The following is a 17485-nucleotide window of genomic DNA, read 5'->3' on the forward strand; positions in this document are numbered from 1 at the left end:
GGCTACTCTAGGATGCCTGGACATTTTGTGTGCACCTGTGTGCTCCTGGCTGTACCTATCAGGCGAATAACAAGTACTTTCAGTTTCCTTCTGCATATCTGAGTTTCTCAAATTTTATAGGAAGATTCCCTTCCTCCCCTGGCTCTGTAGCTGGGGAACAGAGGCAGACAGGCAGTGGGACAGGGGACCACACCAGCAGGGCGCGGGGTCAGCTGGCTCCTGAGCATCCCGGGGTGCAGACTCCCCACCAAGCAACCACATCCGCAGTGGGCATCGAGGAGGCTTCCACGCTGCCCTCTGCAGGGCCGGAACTGGGTACTCTGGCATCCCTACTTACAGAGAGGCCCTGAGGCAGGCGGCTGGTGGGTCCCACGGCTTCAGACAGCACAGTGAGGAGGCACTCAGGGCAGGTCCTTCCCTCCGCCCGTCCAGGCTCTCCTCAGAGTGCGTTCCGCATGAGGTCTCCTCGTGGGGACAGAGGCTGTGGGCTGCGGGGCTGGGAGAAAGCTGAGCACATCCCTGTGGGAAGGGGAGGCTGAGAAGGGAACAGCCCAGCCGCAGCTCCAGGCGCCCTGTCCAGGCCAGCCCAGGCCCTTCACAGCCGGGCCCTTCTGTCCCTGTTGAGCAGGCCTTGGATCAGCCCGGTCCTGGAGCAGACAGGGCAGGGCGGGAAGTGGCTGTCAGGGCCTTGGCACCAGCACCCTGCCTCCTGCGCCTGGCCAGCTCTGTTGGCCGCCTGTCAAGGCTTCAAAGGAGGCTGTGAAGCAGGCCAGCCGGCCAGGTTGGACAGGTCTGCCTGCAAGAGCCGCCTGAACAGAAGGAGGTCGCTGTGGGCAAGGCTGGTGCGAGCCCAGGGCGGGACACAGGTCGGGAAGGGGGGCAGCACAGGGAGGGCTGGAGGGAAGGGTGGGGTACAGGCAGCCCTGGGGACCCACCCACATGAGGAAGACAGGGCACGGTAGGAGGCCACAGTGGGTCCCCCGAACAATGAGGGGCTGAGGCAGGCCCAGCAGAGACCAGGCCCTTGGTCTGTGAGGAACTGAAGGGACTCAGGGAGGTGTCCATGTGTTCAGAAAGTCACTCACCCTGCACTCCTCGGCACTCAGTGAACCAGAGGCATGGCAGTGTCCCGTTCACCTCCCAGCTCTGCTGTCCTCTGTGGGGCGGGGCGATCATGGCCCTGGGGACCTTCCTGTCTGAAAAACGTAGGAGCCGAGCCGAGCCAAGGACCAGAAAGGCCTTTCTCTCCGTGTCCGCAGCCCTGGCACCCCAGGTTCCCTCTGAGGGCAGGCACCCTCAGCAAAGCCCAGGCGTACTACAATGCCCGCCGCGCCAGACAGCGGGAACGCAAGCTGCTTTGGGAGGGGGAGGGGAGCCCGGCTTCCTTCCGTGTGCTCTCTGCCTACCCTACCGGGAAGGCCCTGTGTAGGGCTCCAGTGCTCCTGGCCTCAGTTACCCCACCCAGAACATGGGGCTCCTGGGAATATGCCACTCACAGGGCACCAGTGGCTCTCTCCATGGCCAGCCTCTGTCTCAGCAAGGTAGCACGGCCCAGGAGTGCGTCTCTCCCTGACCCTAACAGGAAGTCATGCTGAGATCCTGGGTGATTGTAAATCATCCCTATGTCTGCTCTAACCAAAGACAGGCAGAGTGGTGCCAGAGGTCTCACCACCACTCAAACAAACGCTGTGGACGAGGCCCAGATGGTCTGGGAATGGTGCAGCTGGGCGTGGGAGAAGGGTGCCGGGGTGCCACAGTCCCTCTCCCTCCGAGGCTGGAGGTGCCTGAGGCAGGCTCTCGGGCGGCCCTCACCAGTGTTCCTGCTCTGCACAGCAGTGGGCCTCCCCCTGCTCCCCCGCTGCATCAGGTGGTGGCGGGATTATGAACTGCCTGCCAGGTAGGAGAGGGAGAGGGACAAAGAGGACAGACGGAGGCACGGATGGCAGATCCCGCCCTGGCTGGCCGCTGGCCCCTGAAGCCCGGAACGCCCAGGGTCCAATGGAAAGCATCCTGCTTCCTCACCCCGATGGCCAAGCAAACACACAAGGGTGGCAAGTGCCCAGGGCAGCCAGCCAAGCAGAGCTCCTGCCCAGCCAGTGCCAGCAGGAGCAGAAGCCCGAGAAGCTCCCGGCGCTGGCCCCATTCCCGCCCTTGGAGCTGGCAGGCTGGGGAGGACAGGCCAGGGACAGGGGACCGGACTGGGGCTTCGCTCCTCAGCCCAGGATGGTGGTCAGGATACACTGCCCTGCCGCCAGCCGGCCCTATGGTCCTGCTGACTCGGCCAGGATCCCTGAAAGGCAGCCGGAGAGGACCCAGGGCTCAGGATGGACAGCGCACCCTTGCAGATGGAGAGCCAACGCCATTCAGACCCTCGTGGAAACCAGATCCAGGCACTTTGGTGAGGCTCACTCACCCACAAGGTCCGAGTCACACCAGCGGCACTGAAGGAGGCGTCCAGCAACCTGGCCACGCCGACAACTGTGCAGTTCGAGCTGGCCAGTCACCTCCACCAGGCAGGATCCCTGCTTGGCTTGCACAGAGTGTGGCCTGGATGCTGGCCAGGGTCCCCGCCTGCAGGGAAGGGCTTAAAGAAGCTATTCTTGGCTGCAGAGCAGCCCTGGACTCCAGAGTTCGTCAGCTACCTTGCCAGCGGTGTGCATCTGCTTGCTCGCTTCCTGTCTCTGAGCGGAGTTTCTACCTCCAGATCAATTCCTCTCTGCAGAATCAAACAAGAATGGACGGACAAGAAGTGCCTGCTACAGACCGAGCACCCGACACAGGCACCACTCTCTGTCCAGCTCACTGTGCTGTGCTCCAAGTCGCTTTCCCTTGAGGAATTACCAGGCTTGCCATGGGACTCGGGACCCAAAGTATTCAGGGGAGCAAGTAAGACTTACTGAGCCTTCGCTTTGTGCATAAAACCAGAGCCTAGCTACTCAGTCTCCAATTTCCTCTGTCTTTCTGTCTTTCTGTCTGCCTTTGCTGGATACCAAGTGGATGGGAAACAGCAGTGACCCCAATCAGAGATGCTGTAAGCAGAGGGAACCGGTGTTATGCCAGACAGAACCGCAGAGGGTTACAAACTTCTCTTTATTAGATCACTCAGTCAACACGGATTTGAAGGACTGGGCAGTCCACAGGGTACCATCCTGCTCTTACAGAATTCAAGCCATCCAAGAGTTATAAGTGACATTCCTGCTGTATCAATCACCAAAACAATGCTGTGTAACAAAACCTCAGTGGCATAAGTATCAGGTGTCACTCACCGAGTGGTCAGCTTAGATGAACTCTGCTGGGCTCACTCAGGGGTCCAGGGCGTGACTCACTGTGTACTTGTCCAAGATCAGACACAGCACCCTGGTTACATTGTACATACAATCACCCCTCTGCTGGAGCCCAAGGGCTGTCCCAGAAATACCCCTTTCTTGCTGATGGAAAAGGTTCAACAGTAGAAACAAAACACTTTCCAAGCTCGGCTGCAAAGGTGTCTGCTAACAGCGCAGTCTAATGAATCACGTGACTGGGCACTGTGCAAGTTACAAGAATGAGTGAAGCACTGGGCCATTTCTGTCACCTCACCACATGGCTTTACCGATGGAAGAGGGGAGGGCCCACGATGTTACGTTACTGAAGAAAAGCAACAGAGCTAAGCATCTGAGTCAGGACTTGAACTCGGGTTTTCTGTTTTTGTTGGGGGGGGGGGTGGTGCTGGGGATTGAGCCCAAGGCCATGTGTGTGCTAGGCATATAGCCTGAGCTCAGACTGTCCAGTCTGCACCAAGCCCTGGCTGGCTGCTGTTAGGCATGGCCACGACAGAAGCAGCACTTGAACACCAGCACTAGCATGAGACAGTTTCAAGCCGGCTGGGGATTCTTTGTTGCATCTTAGGTACAAATGGCCTAAGTGCGAGGGCCCAGGAAGTACCCACCTGGCCCTCTAAAGCTCTCCCTTCCCCACTTTGGAATGGAAGCAAGCAGTGCTGGGAGAAGCCGCTGGCACCAAGCAGCAGCCCTGTCTGGAGAGTGCGTGTGGATTAAGCAGTTCCACAGAAAGGAATGCAACCTTTTTTGTGTTTCCAAGCTCCATAAACCCAGGGTAAAGTTCAGCCAAAGACCCCACCTTAATTGATCCACTCCACCCTCATCCTGCCCCAAATGTCCTGCTTCCCCTGGGGAGACAGGGCGCACAGCACGTAGTGAACACCACATGCTGCGCAGCGCTGCTGGGCCGAGACAGACAGGGCCCGGCACTGGCATCTGGCGCTGAGACTCTGGGAAGGCCCCCGAGTTCCTGCTGTTGATAAACTCCTGGGGCGATGCTGCAGGTTTCTCAGAACACACTGAGCTCTTGTTCCAGAACAGAGGAGGGAGCCAGACAAGCCATCACGCCAAAGCTGCGAAGTGTTCGCATTCCCACGGGGAAAGAGCCACAAACGCACACACAACCGGCCGAGAGGGCCAGTCAGTGACAATAGTAACTAATGCCCCGCACACTCTGCACACCAAGCACTACTGTAGCTGTGTGCACCCGCGACCTCATCTAACCCCTACAGTACCCTGAGAGCCAGGCAGAGGCTGACGGTCTTTCCTCAGGTGACAAACAAGGCACAGGGAAGCCAGAGTATGGCGCCCCGTGTTTACTAAGCTGAGGACTCCAGCTGCTTTCGGCACTCTGAGCCCATGGCCAGGTCCCCTGTCCTCATGGGTGCTGCCCACTGGCCTTGACCTCACAAAGACGGGAGTCCGGTTCACCTTGCACACGGCCCCAGGACTCAGGGCCGAGCTCTGGGATCTGGGATCGTGGCCTATTTGCACTGGTGCCTTTGCAGTGCAAAACAACTTGGTCACATCACTTCGTTTCCTCCTCCCACCGCCTCACTCTGGCTTCTTGAACCCTCCCTGCCGGGCCACCATCTAATGAGGTGGCATCTAGGAAGGTGGCCCTCCTCTGCCTTCTTTTAGTCCCTCAGGCCTTGCTGGGGCAATTTCCTCCTGCTTCCAACGGGGACGAAGGAGCCTCACGGTGAAGGAGCTTGCCCAGGGCCACACAGCCAGCCGCCCGAGCCCAGCCTGAACTTGACGTCAGCCCTGTCTAATGCACAGCCCATCTCACCTCCTCTAGTGCGGTCCATGACCTTGTGTCCAAGCACTGGGGATTCGAGAGGAAGTCAACACCCAGGCTGAAAACCTGGACGGCTGTCTTCACTTGAGGGAAGGACTTCCCTGCATCCTGACTGAAGTCACACAGGATGGGAGGTGGACGAGACAGGGAGTGGGAGACACGAGGCTCCCCAGCGGGAGGCCGTTCCGGGCCAAAGACACGGTGTGTTCTGGAGGCGCACTCGGGACAGGGAAGGCCTGTGGGGCCACCAGGGCCCAGACAGCCGGGAGGCCCCGGGCTGTGCACTGGCTCGGTCTGCAGAACCTCGCTGCAGACGTGGCCTCTGAGGACAGGCCGGGCCTCCCACCAGCAGCCTCAGCACAGACTCCAGCAGGCTGTTCTTGGGTGCAACAGGGAGAGCCATTTTCCCCTCCCGATTCCATGTTTCCTTGGCTTGGGGAAAGCAGAGGGAAGAAAGAAACGAGACCTCTTATCACAACTGAGGACAGACCCTCAGACCCTCGCCAAGGACAAACCCACAGGCCAAAGATCAAGATTGCAGGGAAATGCTGTGCCCTCGTCCCCAGCCCAGGCCTCACTTCCAAGGAGGGCTCCGTGGCCAGCCCTCCGGCGTGGGTGGGAGCAGCCCAGGGCACAGGTGGGCGGGCTGTGTTCCTGGAGGGCAGGGTTGGGGGCATCCGCGCCTGAGATGGGCCTCAGTCCTCCGCATCGGGGACTCAGTGCAGCTGTGACTCCGGACGTGGTCCTTCTACTCGGGACACATGCAGGACACAGAATCGCCCTTGCCCCACCCACCAGCCTCCCGCCGCCCTCTGCTAAGAGAACAAAGAGCAAAGCCTTTCAAAGCCCGGTGCATATGTGAGGTGTTGCAGATTAGTGATGAACTGTAGAAATAATGCTAATGATGATTTTCGATCGAGAATGGGGGGTTTTCCTGCCTCTGATCAAAGGACGAAATGGTAGCCATAGAAGGAGTGGAACTGCGACTGGCTGGGAAGGAAATCAGCTCTGCTATCAGCCAGCTGCATAACCTTGAGTAGATCACTTCACCTTTCTGCACTCTGGATTCCTCATCCATAACACTCAGACATGGATAATCCAGCGTCAGAGCACTGCTGTAAGGGTTAACTGACCTAACTCATGGAGATCACAGGTGCTTGATATGTGTTAGCAATTATCCTGACAGCAATGCAATAGTCTTACTCTGTCAAACACAGTAACACACCTGCCAAGTTTGGACCACCTTCAAACTCAGCATAAGCAGCCGCTATACCCAGAAACACTGTAACAGGAAAAGTGTGCTAAAAATACTGAGGATCTTTTCCAGTACTTGGGGCATCTATTTCAAAATACAGCAAAAGGAATTCATGAAATACTCATTTAAGAGCTATTTAATGAGTGATTCAGGCACTGTGCCTAACATGATAAGCTTGCCTTTCTCCTTCCGGTGGGATGTACCCCAGTCAGCGTGTGAGCATAGGTATGCTCAGGACTCCTAAGCACTGTGCACACACCGAGCTGGGATGGTGGAAGGCCCTACTCAGGTCACTTAGGGTGTGACAGGGACACTGAGCTTCAGCACCACACATCTCAAGGGCGGCAGCTCTACGGCTTCCTGGAAGCCTGCTGGGACTCAATGGCCCACGGGCAGGGCCCTACAGCAGTGGTCCCCAAACTTTCTGGGACCAGGGATGGTTTGGTGGAAGACAATTTTTCCACAAAGTGGGGGCAGGGTGTTTCAGGATAATTCAAAGGAGCACGCGACCTAGATCCCTTTGCATGTGCAGCTCAGGGTGGGTTTGAGCTCCTAGGAGAACCTAATGCCCTGCTGATCTGACAGGAGGGGGAGGCGGAGCTCAGGCAAGGGGCGGGAGCAGCTGTAGATACAGGGGAAGCTTCCCTCTCCAGCTGCTTGCCTCCTGCTACGCAGCCTGGTTCCTAACACGCCATGGACCAGTACCAGTCCATGGCCCAGGGTTGGGGACTCCTTCCCTGCAGGACTCCCAAGAATCCTGGGGCTGAGAAAATGCAGGGGACAAAACAAGAATGCAAATGCCCAAGAGAGAGTCCTGGGAGGTGAGGACGGAGATGTCATGCTCCCTTCCCTACGAAAGGCTGTGAATTTTAGGCTGCTGGACCTATACCTGTTTCACTGAGAAGAGGCAAAGCGCAGGATGCCTGTCGGGGAGGAATGAGTCCTGAGAGCAGAGCTGCATTAGTGGGGGGCAGCTGGAAATAGGGGGCCCAGGGCTGGGAGACCCACAGGAAGCTGCTAAAACACCCCAGGGGTCTGAACTGAGGTCCAGGGAGCAGGGGTAAAACCCACTGAGTGTCGACTGCAGATGGGAAGGGGGAAGGGAGAATCTGTTCACTGTGGGACCTGTGCTTGGATGTGTGAGGATCCTCAGGAACAAGCAAAGACCCCAGGAGAGGGGCCCAGAACCTGTTCCCAGCCACTAGGGTCCTGTGTCTGTTTTCTACAGCCACTGTAACAAGTTACACTCATTCCACGGTTTAAAATCACACACTCACAAGATCACGGCTCTGGCCATCGGTGTGAGCTGGGTATCTGCTGTCTCTGAGTCAGGCTTCAAAGCCGCACTTAGGGTAAGGGTCAGCTGGCTCTGACCTGGAGGCTTCCGGAAGGGCCCTCTTCAAGCCTATTTGTGTTATTGCCAACCTGGGTTCCCTGCAGGCAGATCCTACTTCTTTGCTGGCTCTTGGCTGAGGGTCACCTTAGAAATCAGTCCATGCCTGTGAGCTCCACATGGCAGATCCAACCGCACTGCATCAACTCTCCGCACACTCAGGATCTCTCTGACTCTTCTCTTCTGCACCTCTGATCCAATCAGAGAAAGTTCTCTGCATTAGAGGGTCCCTGGGATTAGAATTCGTCTACTGGGTTAATTTAGCACAATCTCCTCACTGAAAGTCAACTGATCAGTAACCTTAATGACGTTTGCAAAGACCCTTCTGTGTGCAAAGTAACACATTCATACAAATAACACTTGGGACTAGGAGTGGACACCACTGTGCCCCCAGAGCTTCTCTACTTCTCGACAGGAAGTAGGTGGACTCCATGCCATAATGGCTAAGGTGTGCTTGGAGGGAGCTCAGTTTCTAAGGACAGGTGGAGGGGGCACCTGAGGGGCTTAAGAATGAGGGTGCACCAAGAAAAGTTTGCCACAAGGAGAATGAGGTTCTCTTCTGAACTCTGGAAATGAGCAGGAGGGGAAGGGAGGAAAAGATCACCCAGCCTTCACTGTGCCACCAGGAGCATGTTTAGAAGAGGCCATAACCAGAGCAGAGAAAAGCCAGATGTGGACAGCACTGCAGGAGTCAGGCCCTGAATGACAAGGGTCGCTGTCACCCTTCCCTGCCCCACCAGACCACCCTGCCCTTCCAGAATGCTTAGAGACAACACAGTTCATCTTCATGGAAACCCTACTGCATGAGAAAAAGGAGCCAAGAGGACTTCATGTGACACAGGAAATGGAAATGGTGTGCTGTCTAATATGATAATGGGTTTCCAACTCCAGAGGGAGAAGAGGTGAAGGAAAGAGAACAGGAGGAAGAACAGGAAGGAGGAAAAGGAAGGAAGAGAAAGAGAAGAAAAAAAAGTAGTAGTAGTAGAGGAAGCAGAAGCAGAAGAAACCAAAAACTGTGTGAGCGTGTACAGGCTTGAGAAAGCTGACTGTTACATATTCAAGAAGATTGCCAATAAGGTTTTAACCTTTAGAGGTCTCAAATCAGCCACAGTGGGATTTCATCCTGTGAGGCGTTTACCACCTCAACACTGGGTTCCCATAAACTGAGAACGGGGACTATTTCAAGAAGGGGTGAGTCCAGTTCCGAGCTAGCAGTGGTTACTCTTCCTTCTTTATATTGCTAGTTTGTAAAATGCTGTGATGGTGGCAATTCTGAATGTCCTCTATTATCTTCCAAATATAAAAAAGAATGAACATAGAGCAAAGCTCTTCTGCTGCCCTCCCATTTCCAAGGCTGCCTTCGGAAGGCAGCACAACATACTAAGGACGGGTCACCTCCTGCTGACTACACTGTGAGCACCAAGCAGCCCGATCAGCTGCACTGCTGGCTTATCCCAAAACTGGGCTCACCTCCCAGGGAAAGGCCTTCCTCAGGGGAAGCCCTGGACCATAGGGCCACCTGCTAAAATCATTAGGAATCAGACTCGATCAGCAAGGAATCGGAGTGCTCCTTCAGGGCCAGCCTCCGCCAGCTGTCAGAGCCAGGGAGTTCTATGTGGGGAAGGCTGGTGGGTCCCAGACAGCAGCTCTAGGTACCTATTCTGGGTGCACAGCTCTGCTGTCTGCAAAGCTCTCTGTAGCCCACTCTTTGACACGGGCTCCTCCCCAGTAGGAGAGGACAACGTCACAGACAGCAGAGGCGCCCCAAGGAAGCGCTTGCTGCTTGACCCCAGCTTTCACTGCTGTTGCCACCTGCAACATTCTGTACCTAGCACCCTGGTACTTCTCCAGATCTCCCTTCCCCTGTGACCGCTCAGTACAACAAGCACACAGGAGTCAGTGCGTGTCACAGTGGAGACGCTGTGACACACGGTAACAAAGACACCGTTCCATGCAGCGGTGAAGATGCTGAAGATGCCGCCACATGTAGTGGGGTGAAGGGCAGCTCAGAGCCAGGGGTTTCCGGAGCCTAATCATAGAAATGGGATGGCTGCCCTTTTTCCCCACAGTATTCACTGACATCCAGCCCAGATGACTGGCGAGGGCAGCTAAGCAGGACATGGCTGCCGATCTGCAGGCACTTTTATTTGCCCTTTGGTGGCATCTTTGTCTTTTCTTTTTCTATCATCTAGCCATGTGTACAATTTCCATGCTGTGTCTTTTCCCTGTAATGTTGCCATTTTAATTGTCATCCTCCTGTCTACGTGGCTGAAGAATGAATTCTCTGCATGTGCTGCACTGCTCTTTAACCATCCCCCTAAGACGTGGGATTGAAGCTGTTTCTGACTTTTCTTGGTCACAAATACCACGGCAGCCAACACTTGTGTACATGTACAACGGGATTCTGGAAAGGATCTCAAGACAGACCTACTGGTTCAAAGATGGTTCCAAACACTGGGGATGCAGGAGCGGGGCTGGAAATCCATCCAGTCCTGGAGAATGCAGGACTTGAATGTGATCTGCAGCTCACGCACACACGGCATCATCTCTAGTTAAGAGCAGAGTCCCCTAGAGACAGACCTTGTGTCCGACAGGTGACATATCAAGGGTGGCTGTCAATGCGCGTGCAGCGGTTGATGTCCAGGTCCTATTCATTTGAGCAGGCAGCTGACTGTATCAGCTGTGCAGACAACAAAATTCTAATTGTTCAGTGACCCAGACAGCAGGAGAGTCGGCACCTCACAAACCTCCCCCCTGCTCTGCCATGAGCATACGGAGAAGGCCCTCTGGGTATGGAGACACCAGACACAGACACAGTGCGTGGGAATACACCACCTGCGATCTCAGTGTGAGGGCTAGCTCAGGTGGGGACACCTGGCTGTGAGGTCCGTCTGGTGAGCATGACCCCATCAGTCCTCCCTCTAGGCTGCACCCCTGTCCCCCTGTCCCTAACGGGTGGTGATGACCTCACAGGCCCCTCCCTGCTGTCCTCCATGTTCCTGGCATCTGAGCAGCATGCAGCTGACCCAGGAAAGCCAGGCACCCACCCTCACCTGGACTTCCCATCCCAAGGTTCTGGGGATGGGGATGGCCAGATGGCTTTCTGGCCCAGATGGCCCTGTCACGTGGGTCACACTTTCCCTGTTCAATTGCAAGTGTGTGAGGGCAGGGTCCAACCCTACTCACCTGTTTCCTTCACCACACTAACCATGCGGGGAGGGTGTAGGAGAATTCATGCTGCACCCTGTGGAATGGTTACAAAATCCAACACAATCTACACGACCAGAGCAGGAGACGAGTGGGTGTCCATCGGGATCCCGCTACTACCTGTGTGCTGGACACCTGTCCCTAATAAAGCAGAAAGACACCACATTTGTTCAGGGGATACAGTAAGTCCCCAACTTACAGACTTTCAGTAGTAAAAATGGGCCTTGCATCATGAACATTCATACAGCACACAAATCGCAGAAGTAGCTCACGGGTCTGCTGCACACGGTCACAGTTGTGCCTCAGGGCTGACGTGGGCCTGCTGTATACCACAGAGCGACAGTGCGCAGTGGTGAAGCGCAAGGCAATGCGCACTGTGCATCTGTGCCTAAAGTGTGTAAGACTCACCGCGTAGGACTTGCGCCTGAAACTGACTTACCACTGGATCCAGCCTATGAATGTTCTGCCAGGAGGGGACTCACTTTTAAGCCGCGACTGACTGTGATTAATTAGGACCCAAGAATGGCGCCCTGTGGCCATGTGCACCAATGTAGTGTTATTTATGTGCCATCTACAAAAATCCCTGTGTCTTGGGATTTCAGGTGAATTTTAACTTCCATCCTTTCTTTTTTCTGAATTATTTAGATCTCCTTAATTAGAAAGCATCCCCACCTAACTGTCGAAGGCTAAAGCTGGCAGACTGCAGCCTTCAGTCCAAGTCTGGTTGCCATATGCTCCTGTCTGGCCTGTGAGCTAAGCAAATATATTATATTTGGGAAAAAAATTAAAAGATGAATTGTATTTTGTGACATAGGAAAAGTATGTGAACTGCAAATTTCAGTGTGCAACATAAAAGTTTTACTGGCGTGGAGCTGTGCACATTTGTTATGCATCCTCTGGGCTACTTTCGCTCTACACCAGCAGGGCTGAGCAGCTGCCACAGACACCGTGTGGCTGGTAAGGTCTAGAACACTCACGCTCTGTCTGCTTACCGAGAAAGCAGGCCGAGCCTCTGCCTGGGCAAGTGTGATGGTTCCACTTACACTTGATCGTGATGTACCATCTGCTCTTCCGATTTGTGGATTTTCTCCATGCAATTTTCCTGCTCATCAAAGTTGATGTGTAATCCCCAAATCGAAAGTCATGATGATTTCAAAGTCATTTGTGTTCATTTGAAGAGTGGTGAAACTTGGGAGTCATCTACGTGCATATTCCTAGTTGAAGTTAAACAAGCAAGATGACACTCTGTTTATCACCTTGGGACTTACACTTTAAATAAGAATTCCTTCTGTGGTCTATTTAGTAACGTGTTATGTTATGGCTTGTGTCTCATGCCCTCATAGGTGGGGCTTTTCAGAGGTGGCTGGATCTACGTTGCACGATACTGGGATGAAGGGTGTGTGGTACTGAATTAGTCCACAAATTGGATTGGCATAGTCCTGAGTGTGGGTAATGGGAAACCCAACCACAACCAGAGTGTGGGTGGCACAAACCAACAGGTCTGAAGCCTGGGTGGAATGCAAGGGCAAAGATGGAGGGGAGGTGGGCTGCTTTCTCTGCTGCTGTGCCATGGACTGTTTCTTCTCCGCCCTGCCACCCTGCCTCGGAGCCAGCCTACTTGGACTGCAACCTCCTCAAACTGTGCACTAAATAAAGCTTTCCTCCTTTAGCTTGTGGGTGTCCAGTATTTTGTCCCAGCAACAAAAAAGTAACCAAGACAGTAATACCCATTTTTTGGTCTTTTGTAAGGGAGTACCCTACTTACTATAGTTCCCAAGTGTTGTGGAAATGCTGTCCAGGACTCCTAAGCACAAGGAGGCTGTGCTGTGCCTTTCAGAGGAAATGCACGTGAGAGAAGCTTTGCTCAGGCCCAAGTGATGTTGCCACAGGCCTTGAGTTCAATGTTACGGAGTCAACAATACTCAATAAAGAAGGTGTCTTTAAAAGACACACATAAGCAAGGTTAAACACTGGTGGGTTAGCAGAAATATTGTGGCCAGAGGTTCAAGGGAGCGGAGCTCTGTATTTCATCTGAGGCAATGATTTCACATTGATTAATTCAGTGCTGCAGCAACTATATGACACAACTGTGGGAAATACTGAGAACCGACTGTTTGTGCTTTTGTCATCTATCCTAGCACCCCAGCCCTCGACAAACGGTGAGTTCCTTGGGGACACAGACTGTGACTTGCTCTTATCTGTGTCTAAACACCCACAAGAGCACTGGGAGGGAAGCATGTCCCTCCTTCGAGAGCTGCACCACCTGAGGGAGTGCCGGGCAGGCAGCTCTGCTCTCCCTGTCCAGTGTCCAGCGCTTGGTCTCTGAAGCTCTTGTCCACTGTTGACTCGGGGACCTCTTCCAGAGAATGGGATGCAGCAAGCAAAAGCAAATGAGCACCTGGCTCTTGGCCCCTAGGGAACACTCACATGCTATTATTATTTGGGGAAACTTCCAAAGGAGAGGCCCTTTTATTCTTCAGAAGATTTTCACTATGCCTGAACTCATTATCAAAAACCCTTTCTCCTACGCTGAACCAAAGCCCTCTTGTACATTCTGCTCAGTTATTGGGAGAAACATCTTTAGGAAAGACAAGCAGCCATACAATCCGGAAGGAACCATCATAAAGTTGCATTAATCCACAGCTTTTGGAAAACACGATGACATGCCCAGTAAGGAAGGCTATCTCACTAATTCCATTCCAAAATGTCAAACATGGCATCAATTCAGTTTACAAATTAGCTTATAAGGAAAAATGTACAGACAAAAAAAGTTAATCGTTGCCGCCTGCCTTCTAAGTGCAAGGTCCTGAGTTCAATCCCCAGTACAAAAAAAGTTAATTGCTTTACAATATGAAGCTACATTAGGAAAGAGTGTAAGAAAAAATGTACAAATAATAAAAGGCCACAGTTCATGGCACACACACTAGGTACATTTATACCCCAACCCTAATTATTATACAGCACAAAAACAAGATTTATGGCCACGAACAGTTGCCACCCCCTTCTAGAGCTCCTCAGGAGAGTATTCCGGGCACATGAAGGGACTAGAAACCACTTCGCAGGCAAAGCCTTTAAGAAGTGCACATGAACAAACATTACTGATACATTTATAACCCAGAAGAAATAGGAATAAAAATCCTTCACACATGCACCTTACCAAGACTGAATTAAGAAGCAGAAACCATGAGCAGACTAAAAATCGACAACAAGATTGAATCCATAACAAAAAGTCTCCTATCAAGAAAAAGCCCAGGACCAGAGAGCTTCACTACTGAGTTATACCAAACATTTAAATAATATCAATTCTTCTTAAATTATTCTGGAAATTTGAAGAGGGCTGAATTCTTCCAAATCCATTCTACAAGGCCAGAATACCCTGATACAAAAACAGACACAGACACAACAAAGAAAGGCCAAAATTGTAATGAACACAGATGCAAAAATACTACATACTAGCAAAGGGAATGCAAGAGCACATTAAAAAGATTATTCAACATGACCAAGTGGGATTCATCATAGGCCTGCAAGAAAGTTTCAATAAATACGATAATCACAGTAACAGAATGAAGGACAAAAACCATATGGTCATCTTAGGAGATGGAAAAAAGGCATTTGGTACAATCTAACATCTTTTCATGATAAAGACTTTGAACACATTAGGCATAGAAGGAGTGTAAGTCAGCATTATGCATAATAAGGGTCACATATAATAAGTCAACAACAAATTTAATACTGGATGAAGAAAAGCTGAAAGCTTTCTCTCTAAGATCTGGAACATGACAAGTATACACACTTTCACCACTTTTATTCAACGTAGTATTGGAAGTCACCATAAGAGAAAGAAATAGACTATCCAGGGCTGGAGATGAAGCTCAGTTCCGTGGTAGAGCTCATGCTTAATGAGATGAGTTAACATGTGGAAGGCTCTGAGTTCAATCCCCAGCACCACCACGAAAAAAAACAAACCAAAAAAAAAAAAAAACAGAAAATGGGAAGAATAAAGAAAGGCCATCCAGATTAGAAAAGAAAAAGTCAAAATTATCACTGTTTGAAGATAGAAAATTCCTCAAAGACTCCACTTAAAAATAATTGTAACTAATAAATAAATTCAGCAGTTTCAGGATACAAAAAGTAGCTTTTTCATACAAATTATCTGAAATAGAATTTTAAAATCAATCTCATTTACAACAGTTACAAAAAAATACTTATAAATAAATTGAAACAAAGTTGTGAAAGATCTCTACAATAAACTATAATGCACTGATGAAAGAAACTCAAAGACAGACAAATGTGATTGCATCAAACTAAAATGTTACTGCACAGCAAAAGAAAGAATCTTCAGAATGAAAGGACAACCAACCTACACAATGGAGGGGAGTATTATTAATGTACACGTCTACCCATAAAATGGAAAAGTACCCCATGCGCACAATGGAAAAGTCACCGTTGTTCAAATGTCCATACTACCTAAAGCAATTTGCAGATCCAATATAACCTCTATGCAAATATCAAGGACATCCTTCACAGAACTTGCAAAAATGATACTAAAATTTGTATGGAAGCAAAACAACCTGAATAGCCAAACCTTTATTAAGCAGGAAGAACAAGCATGAGGCATCATGCTACATGACTTCAAAATACACTACAAAGCTATATTAATCAAAATAGCATGGTATGAGCATAAAAAGACACATAAACCAATGGAACAGAGAAAAAAGTGTAGAATCAATCCCATCCATCTACAGTCAATTGATTTTTGACCAAGGTGCTAAGATTACAGTGGAAAAAAGCAGTTTTTTCAAAAAATAGTGCTGGGAAAATTGGATAGCAACATGCAGAAGAATGAAACTAAGACTCCTATATCTCACCAGTTACAAAATCAACTCAAAATAGAGTAAGATTTAAGTTTAAAATATGAAACTATGAAACTGCTGGAAGGAAACGTAGGGAAAATCCTTAAGGACAAGAAAGGACTTTTTGGACAAGACTAAAAGCACAGTAAGCAAAATTAAATATAGACAAACGGGTTTACAACAAAGTAAAAGGTTTCTAGACAGCAAAGATAACAATCATCGGAGCAAAAAGACAATCTATAAAAATGTGGTGCGGGGGGTACTAATAAACTATACATCTGACAAGGGGTTAATATCCCGAATATATAGGGAATTCCAAAGATTTAAAAGCAGGCAATAAGATCAATACAATTTACACATTTCTCAAAACAAGATACACAAATGGCCAGCAGATATATGAAAAAATCCTCAACATCACTGATCACCAGAAAATGCAAATTAAAAGCATAATGAGGTATCACCTCACTCAAGCAAGAATGGCTATTATCAAAAAGCAAACAATGACAAGTGCTCTTAAGGAGAGCACTTCATTCATTGGTGGGAATGTGAATTAGTACAGCCATAGAGAAAAAAGACTGGAGGCTTCTCCAAAAAAAATTACAAACAGAGCTACCATATGATCCAGCAATCCCAATCATGGGTCTATATCCAGGGGAAATGAAGAGACACTGCACTCCCATGTCTACTACAGCACTATTCATGGCAGCCAAGAAATGGAAACAATGTAAGTGGCCACTGAATGATGAATGGATAAATAAAATGTGGCACATTTAATGGAATACTATTCAGCCATAAAAATAAGGAAATCCTCTCATTTGTGACATGATGGATATAAATAAAGGTTATATGTAAAGTCAAAATGTGCCAGGAACACATAGCACACGACCACACTCAGCCAGGGTAGTATTAGAGAAAGTAAGAGTCAAGCGGTTATTACTAGAAGCTGGGGAGGGTCGGGGCAAGGAACAGGGGAGAGGCTGGTCAGTGTGTCCCAAGTTACAGTTACACAGGAGTAAGAAGTTCTGGAGTGCTGCTGCGCAGTGTGATGACTACAGATAATCACAACATGCTGGATTTGAAAAAATGAAAGACAAGATTTTGAATGTTTGTAACGTAAAGTAACGAACAAGCAAGACATGGATATGCTTCCTCGGACTTAAACATTACACCATGGACACCTGTGTCAAACGTCACGTGCTACCTATACACATGTGCCATGCGAAGGTTTGCGTGTATGTGTAAGTTAGAACGAATGTTTTTAAAAGAAATGGATAGTCCTTTTCCACAGTCTACTCCTCCTCTGTGAGCAGGATGGACATCAAGCTCCTAGGGAAGCAGAACAGCTTGGAAAATTCCTCAAGAACACCCGCTGCCACCACACTACGAGCCAAAGTAAGTGCTCAGTGTGTTCCAAAGAAGGGTCCAGCCGAGGTGCTCTGAAGGGAATGAGGCACTCTAGAAATGGCCGAGTTGCATCTGTCACGAGCTACCCTATTCAAGTTCCCGCCTCATGGTCAGTAAAGTCCATTTAACTGCATTTGCAGTGGAAACGGAGAAAGCAGATGCGGTGGCAGACATCACTTCCCACCCTCAGGGCCTTCCCATTACTCTGAAATGGGCTACAAAGCCGTCCTCCCTCCCCAGGGTTCTCACCTC

The 17485-nt window shown here is 50.6% G+C and overlaps 1 protein-coding gene across 46 annotated transcripts in view; it reads right to left on the reverse strand.

Annotated features, from left to right (window-relative positions):
• Positions 1–17485, reverse strand: part of LOC101704262 (uncharacterized) — a 223358-nt gene that overhangs the window by 64213 nt on the left and 141660 nt on the right. For 15 of the 46 annotated variants that reach the window (XR_015441461.1, XR_015441455.1, XR_015441464.1 and 12 more), the window contains one exon: positions 338–12190. The exons of 24 other annotated variants lie outside the window; for them this stretch is intronic. The gene's annotated coding sequence lies outside the window, so the exon portion shown is untranslated. The remainder of the gene's footprint in view (positions 1–337; positions 12191–17485) is intronic. 7 more of the 46 variants (XR_015441453.1, XR_015441451.1, XR_015441449.1 and 4 more) reach the window with 7 other exon arrangements.

The sequence above is a fragment of the Heterocephalus glaber genome, unplaced genomic scaffold (assembly GCF_053883595.1).
Source record: "Heterocephalus glaber isolate CG9 unplaced genomic scaffold, H.glaber_assembly_v1.0 deba00000281, whole genome shotgun sequence".
Taxonomy (NCBI): domain Eukaryota; kingdom Metazoa; phylum Chordata; class Mammalia; order Rodentia; family Bathyergidae; genus Heterocephalus; species Heterocephalus glaber.